Below are 8,589 nucleotides of genomic sequence, written 5' to 3'. Positions count from 1 at the left end.
TCTTTTACCAGCTTCAGGAACCAACCAACCACTGAGAGAGACTGTTGTTCTGTTGTCTTTTACCATGTTCTAGTTTTGCAGTTGATTCCTTAACACAGGGACATGGTACGAAGAAAAAAAATATGAAAATATATGCACTCTGGATAAGAGCGTCTGCTAAATGACAAAATATACATTTTTGACTTTTCCACAGCAATGTTCGTTATAAAGCGGCATCTATTTATATATTGCTCAGTTTACTAAACTCTAGTTAAGTAATTGCTTCCTTATAGCCACATTGTTGAAGAAAAAGTTTGAAATGAAATCCAGAGTGCCAGAGGTTTATGGTAATTGAACACGTTGATAATGTCTGCAAACGCTGGTTGTGTTGATGCTTCGCATGGAATGAGCTGTTGGTTAACCGATCTTCTGGCACGACGAGCTGAATGAATACAACACATTGACAGCTGTATTTATTTCTCTGGTTTTATTTAGTATTCAGTCACTGTACTGCCTTGCTGCTTCTCTCTCTGTCTTACTCACTCTTTTCTCTCAATTCAATGGGCTTTATTGGCATGGGAAACGTGTTAACTCTGCCAAAGCAAGTGAGGTAGATAACATACAAAAGTGAAATAAACAATATAAATGAACAGTAAACATTACACTCACAGAAATTCCAAAAGAATAAAGACATTTAAAAATGTCATTATGTCTATATACAGTGTTGTAATGATGTACAAAAGGGAAAATAAATAAGCATAAATATGGGTTGTATTTACAATGGTGTTTGTTCTTCGCTTGTTGACCTTTTCTTGTGGCAACAGGTCACAAATCTTGCAGCTGTGATGGCACACTGTGGTATTTCACCCAGTAGATATGGGAGTTTATCAAAACTGGGTTTGTTTTTGAATTCTTTGTGGATCTGTGTAATCTGAGGGAAATATGTGTCTCTAATATGGTCATACATTGGACAGGAGGTTAGGAAGTGCAGCTCAGTTTCCACCTCATTTTGTGGACAGTGTATAAACGTATTAGTTTACTCCAATTGGGGGAAGGGTGGTAGGGYTTGGGGGAATAATAAAGGTATATTCTAAAAAAAGTATGTATATATGTATGAATGTTTATGTATACATATATATATATATTTACCATAAATATATGGAGGATTGGAAATGATACAGACAATTACATTTATGGAAGCAACAATATTAAAGCGGCTCCACCCCTTAAAAATATATATTTGAAAAAAAGCACTTAACATGGTCCACACTCACCTGCAGTTGTGAAGACGGCCGTCGCCTCTTCCCCCTGTATACGATCACGTGTCTCTTATTATGTGTGGGAATAAAATTATTTGATTTTCTTAGAAAGCTTGGGGGCCAAATTAAACCACCTGGGGGCCAAATTCGGCCCACGGTCCACCTGTTAGGGACCCCTGACATAGGAGTTTCTTTAGTTAGTTGTCCCATACTGCCACCTACTAGTAGAATGAAGACTTGAACTCAATGACTTTCTGGGAACAAACTGTAGTGTAGGAGTATCAAACTCAGTTGCTAGAGGGATTTGTCTGCTGTTTAAAAAAAAAATATCTTTAAATTCATGTCAAATGAAGACCTAGACAATTAGATGGGGGGAGTTCCTAACTAATCAATGACCTTAAATTATCAATCAAATCACATTTTATTTGTCACATGCGCCGAATACAACATGTCAAATCAAATTGTATTGGTCACATACATATGGTAATAAATAAATAAATATTTGTCTCATACACATGGTTAGCAGATGTTAATGTGAGTGTAGTGAAATGCTTGTGCTTCTAGTTCCGACAGTGTAGTAATAACCAACAAGTAATCTAACAACTCCTCAACTATACACACAAATCTAAAGGGGTGAATGAGAATATGTACATATAAGTATATGGATGAGTGATGGCCGAGCGGCATAGGCAAGGTGCAATATTATAAAATACAGTATATACATGTGATATGAGTAACGTAAGATATGTAAACATTATTAAAGTGGCATTATTTATAGTGGCTAGTGATCCATTTATTAAAGTGGCCAATGATTGGGTCTCAATGTGGGCAGCAGCCTCTCTGAGTGAGTGATGGCTGTTTAGCAGTCTGATGGTCTTGAGATAGAAGCTGTTTCTCAATCTCTCGGTCCCTGCTTTAATGCACCTGTACTGACCTCGCCTTCTGGATGGTAGCGGTGTGAACATGCAGTGACTCCGGTGGTTGTCCTTGATGATCTTTTTGGCCTTCCTGTGACATCAGGTGCTGTAGGTGTCCTGGAGGGCAGGAAGTTTGCCCCCAGTGATGCGTTGTGCAGACCTCACCACCCTCTGGAGAGCCTTGTGGTTGAGGGGGGTGCAGTTGCCATACCAGCCCGACAGGATGCTCTTGATTGTGCATCTGTAGAAGTTTGTCAGGGTTTTGGATGACAAGCCAAATTTCTTCAGCCTCCTGAGGTTGAAGAGGTGCTGTTGCTCGTTCTTCACCACACTGTCTGTGTGGGTGGGCCATTTCAGTTTGTCTGTGATGTGTATGCCGAGGAACTTAAAACTTTCCCCCTTATCCACTACTGTCCCGTCGATGTGGATAGGGGGGTGCTCCCTCTGCTGTTTCCTGAAGTCCACGATCATCTCCTTTGTTTTGTTGACATTGAGTGAGAGGTTATTTTCCTGACACCACACTCCGAGGGCCCTCACCTCCTCCAGTAGGCTAATCTCGTCGTTGTTAGTAATCAAGCCCACTACTGTTATTGTCTGCAAACCTGATGATTGAGTTGGAGGCGTGCATGGCAACATAGTCGTGGGTGAACAGGGAGTACATAGAAGGGGGCTGAGCACGCACCCTTGTGGGGCCCCAGTGCTGAGGGTCAGCGAAGTGGAGATGTTGTTACCTACCTTCACCACCTGGGGATGGCCCATCAGGAAGTCCAGGACCCAATTGCACAGGGCGGGGTTGAGACCCAGGCCCTCCAGCTTAATGATGAGCTTGGAGGGTACTATGGTGTTGAATGCTGAGCTGTAGTCAATGAACAGCATTCTCACATAGGGGTTCCTTTTGTCCAGGTGGGGAAGGGAAGTGTGGAGTGTGATTGAGATTGCGTCATCTGTGGATTTGTTGGGGTGGTATGCGAATTGGAGTGGGTCTAGGGTTTCTGGGATAATGGTGTTTATGTGAGCCATGACCAGCCTTTCAAAGTACTTCATGGCTACCGGGTGGTAGTCATTTAGGCGGGTTACCTTCGCATTCTTGGGCACAGGGACTATGGTGGTCTGCTTGAAACACGTGGGTATTACAGACTGGGTCAGGGAGAGGTTGAAAATGTCTTGCGAGTTGGTCTGCGCTGTACTCATGCTCTGAGTACACGCCTTGGCAATCCGCCTTGTGAATGTTGACCTGTTTAAAGGTCTTGCTCACATCAGCTACGGAGAGCGTGATCACACACTCTTACGGAACAGCTGGTGCTCTCATGCATGTTTCAGTGTTGCTTGCCTCGAAGCGAGCATAGAAGGCATTTAGCTCGTCTGGTAGGTTCGCGTCACTGGGCAGCTTGCGGCTCAGTTTCCCTTTGTAGTCCGTAATAGTTTGCAAGCCCTGCCACATCCGACGAGCATCAGAGCCGGTGTAGTAGGATTCAATCTTAGTCCTGTATTGACGCTTTGCCTGTTTGATGGTTCGTCTGAAGGCATTGCAGGATTTCTTATAAGCATCCGGATTAGTGTCCCTCTCCTTGAAACAGCATCAACTTTTTCTGTAACTTTGTATAAACTGACATTTTGACCACGTTCCAAACAAGTCAGACAAAACACAGAGCGTATGACATCTTCCTCTAATTCTCTGCTTTTCAAATCTGAGAAATGACTAGGCCTTGGCTTTTACCAATCAATAGATAGAGCTGTTTTAGTAACTCACCAACTGCTCTCTTCATAGATGATTCAGTAAGTCGTGTCAGAAGCTAACCAATAGCAGCTGCAACTTCCAATGAAACTACATCACATTTTGAAGTTCACTTTCCTTACTTTGTCTAACACTATCAGGAATCTAGAAAATAAGTTGTGGGTCAGAGTACAGTAATTCTTAGTTTCATAGAAAAACATTGTTAGCATATTTCTCACACAGGCTTTAGCCATGGAGGGAGCAGTGTTGCCAAGGCTACTGTTGCCTAGCAACACTTAACTCAGAGGGTCACTAACATTTAGAAGCTGAGCCATTTGCTCGTGCTCTGCTGCTCAGTACAGTCATATCTGACTAAGATCATAACATGGTGTCAGAAGTGCTTCAACCTCGTCAGATATAAGACCGAAGAGATTATTTCACAGAAAATAATAACGTTCGCTGAGTTTTGTTGGAGTTTAGAGTGATGAAAGTACCTAACTGCTCTCTCATGTCTCTTCATTGAGTTTTGTTGGAGTTTAGAGTGATGAAAGTACCTAACAGCTAACTGCTCTCTCATGTCTCTTCATTGAGCAGAGCAGTCCAAGCGGAGCCGTTGATATGGAAACACACACTCAGAGCCACCATGAGCAGAATGCATGCAGAGTGAGCTGCCTACGTGCAGGGAGCGACAGAGAGGAGCCGCTACGGGGATTTACTAATGGAGGAGGTTCTTTCTGATTTCGGGCAGGGCAGGGCCTTAAATTTGTCAGAAGCAATCGGGCCAATTTAAGGTAGGGCCTAAACCTCGCGGACATGGGTGGGGCCCAAACCTCGCGGACATGGGTGGGGCCCAAACCTCGCGGACATGGGTAGGGCCCAAACCTCGCGGACATGGGTAGGGCCCAAACCTCGCGGACATGGGTAGGGCCCAAACCTCCGCGGACATGGGTTAGGGCCCAAACCTCGCGGCATGGGTAGGGCCCAAATCGCGGACATGGGTAGGGCCTAAACCTCGCGGACATGGGTAGGGCCTAAACCTCGCGGACATGGGTAGGGCCTAAACCTCGCGGACATGGGTAGGGCCTAAACCTCGCGGCATGGTAGGCCCAAACCTCGCGGACATGGGTAGGGCCCAAACTCGCGGACATGGGTAGGGCCCAAACCTCGCGGACATGGGTAGGGCCTAAACCTCGCGGACATGGTAGGGCCAAACCTCGCGGACATGGGTAGGGCCAAACCTCGCGGACATGGGTAGGGCCTAAACCTCGGCGGACATGGGTAGGGCCTAAACCTCGCGGACATGGGTAGGGCCTAAACCTCGCGGACATGGGTAGGGCCTAAACCTCGCGGACATGGTAGGGCCCAAACCTCGCGGACATGGGTAGGGCCAAACCTCGCGGACATGGGTACGAGGCCTAAACCATCAACGGACATGGGTAGGGCCTAAACCTCGCGGACATGGGTAGGGCCTAAACCTCGCGGACATGGGTAGGACCTAAAAAGCCTGTGCAGTGCTCTATTCACTATCTTCGCTTGACCTCCTCAGGATCGTGGTCCATGCTCTAAATAACTAAACTGGATAGTTTGCCGATACGGTGCATTCAGAAAGAATTCAGGCCCCTTGTCTTTTTCCACATTTTGTTACGTTACAGCCTAATTCTAAAATGGATTAAATCGTTTTCCCCCCCTCAAAGCTACACACAATGCCCCATAATGATAAAGACAAAAACAGGTTTAGAATTTAGCAAATTTATTAAAAATAAGAAACAATCACATTTGGCGGCGGCGTAGCCTAGTGGTTAGAGCGTTGGACTAGTAACCGAAAGGTTGCAAGTTCAAATCCTCGAGCTGACAAGGTACAAATCTGTCGTTCTGCCCCTGGACAAGTCAGTTAACCCACTGTTCCTAGGCCGTCATTGAAAATAATAATTTGTTCTTAACTGACTTGCCTAGTTAAATAAAGGTCAAATACAGTCATGAAAAGGTAAGAACACCTTTTTGTATATGCGTATTTGGACACATGGATATTTGAGCTAAATTCCAACCACAGTTTTTTTTAACTTTTAAACTGTTATGCAATTAAAATAAACAAAAATGCGATTTCCTTATGCAGAAAAAGTGTACACCCCTACCGTTACCATCACCTAGAATGAGGATCAGGAGCACCGAAACAGGTGCAAATGATTAGGGAGGCATTAGAGAGTACCTTGGGAGGGTCCGGCCTTACATAAAGATTAGAAACTTGGTCTGAACCATATGACTGTGTGGTAACACATCATCCAAAGATCAAAATACCTCCAAGGCCCTCAGAAGAAACATTATTGAGTCTGGGAGGGGTTACAAAATCAAGTAGTTCCACTGTCCGACGGATCATCTACAAATGGAGATAATTCCAGAGCACTGGACAGGTCGTCCCACCAAATTCAGCCCAAAAGCTGAACGAAAGATGCTCAGAGAATTCTCTAAGAACCCCAGGGTAACATCTACAGGCCTCTCTTGCCACAATCAATATCGAAGTGCATGAGTCAACTGTCGGAAAGACACTGCACAAACTTGACATGGGAGGTCAGGAAGGAAGAAGCCTCTCCTCTCAAAAAATAATATCAAGACATGACTGACGTCTGCCAGGCAACACCTGGGTAAAGACCACAACTACTGGAACAATGTGCTCTGGACAGATGAGTCAACGGTGGAGTTGTTTGGCCGCAATGTCAGACGCCATCTTTAGCGAAAACAAAACACTCATACCAACCGTAAAACATGGAGGCGGTGGCATTATGGTTTGGGGCTGCGTTGCTGCCTCACGGCCTGGCCAACTTGCCATCATTGTCAACCATGAATTCCATATTGTACCAGAACATTCTTGAGGAGAATGTTAGGCCATCTGTCAAAAAGCTGAAGCTGAATCGAACATGGATCTTGCAACAGGACAATGATCCAAAACACACAAGCAAAGCTACAACATAATGGCTCAAAATAAGAAATGGAAGGTTATGGAATGGCAGAGTCAAGGCCTAGATCTCAATCCTGTCCAAATGGAGGGTTGATGGATATGGCAGAGTCAAGGCCCAGATTCAATCCTGTCCAAATGGAGGGGTTATGGAATGGCAGAGTCCAAAGGCCCAGATTCTCGAATCTGTCCAAATGGAGGTTAATGGAATGGTCAGAGTCAAAGCCCAGATCTCAATCCTGTCCCAATGGGAGGGTTATGGAATGGCAGAGTCAGAAGCCCAGAATCTGCGAATCCTGTTTGCAAAGAGGGTGTATGGAACTGTTTTGCTGGGTCAAGGCCTAGGATTCTGCATCTCTTGTCCAAATGGAAGGTTATGGAATGGCAGAGTCAACGGCCTAGATGCTGCAATCTGTCCAAGATGGAGGGTTAAGATGGAATGGCAGAGGTCAAATGCCCAAAGATCTAAAGTCCTTGTCAAAATGGAAAGTTAATTGGAAATGGTGGGTCAGGCCCAGATCTCAATCCTGGTCAAACTGGAAGGTTATGTGATATGGCGGTCGGCCTAGATCTCAATCCTGTCCAAATGGAAGGTTATGGAATGGCTGGGTCAAGGCCTAGATTCTCAATCCTGTCCAAATGGAGGTTATGGAATGGCATGGCTCAAGGCCTAGATCTCAATCCTGTCCAAATGGAGAGGTTATGGAATGGCATGGGTCAAGGCCTCAGATCTCAATCCTGTCCAAATGGAAGGTTATGGAATGGCTGGGTCAAGGCCTAGATCTCAATCCTGTCCAAATGGAGGGTTATGGAATGGCAGAGTCAAAGGCCAGATCTCAATCTCTGTCCAAATGGGGGTTATGAATGGCAGAGTCAAGGCCTAGATCTCAAATCCTGTCCAAATGGCAGGGTTATGGAATGGCAGAGTCAAGCCCAGATCCAATCCTGTCCAATATGGAGGGTTATGGAATGGCGGGTCAAGGCCTAGATCTCAATCCTGTTCCAAATGGAGGTTATGGAATGGCTAGAGTCAAAGCCAGATCTCAATCCTTGTCCAAAATGGAGGTTATGGAATGGCTGGGTCGAAGCCTAGATCTCAATCCTGTCCAAATGAAGGTTATGGAATGGCATGGTCACAGGCCCAGATCTCAGATCCTGTCCAAATGGAAGGTTATGGAATGGCTGGGTCAAGGCAGATCTCAATCCTGTCCAAATGGAGGTTATGGAATGGCTGGGTCAGAGGCCTAATCTCAATCCTGTCCAAATGGAGGTAGTGGAATGGTCTGGGTCAAGGCCGCAGATCTCATCCTGTCCAATGGAAGGTTATGGAATGGCTGGGTTCAAAGGGCCCAGATCTCAATCCTGTCCAAATGGAAGGTTATGGAATGGCTGGGTCAAGGCCCAGATCTCAATCCTGTCCAAATGCTATTGGGGGACTTGAAGTGGGCCGTGCAAGAAATCCCTCGATCATGACACAGTTGAAGCAGTACTGAAAACATTCCTCCCAGTCGATGTAAGAGACTGATAGACAGTTAGAAGAAATGGCTACATTAAGTTATTTCAGCCAAAGGGGGCAACACCAGCTATTGAAGCTAGGGGGTGAACTTATTTTTTCTGCGCTATGGAATTGCATTTCTGTTGATTTTTGATGAATAAATGATTGCAAAGTATAATCTTTCAGTTTACTTTGTTGAATTAGGTTACCTTTATCTGTCAATCGCGTTGAAGTGAAAATAACATATCCATCTGTCCAAATATTTACAAAACAAT

The sequence above is a fragment of the Salvelinus sp. IW2-2015 genome, unplaced genomic scaffold, assembly GCF_002910315.2.
Source record: "Salvelinus sp. IW2-2015 unplaced genomic scaffold, ASM291031v2 Un_scaffold1998, whole genome shotgun sequence".
Classification (NCBI taxonomy): Eukaryota; Metazoa; Chordata; class Actinopteri; order Salmoniformes; family Salmonidae; genus Salvelinus; species Salvelinus sp. IW2-2015.
Note: the sequence above shows the minus strand (reverse complement) of the source record.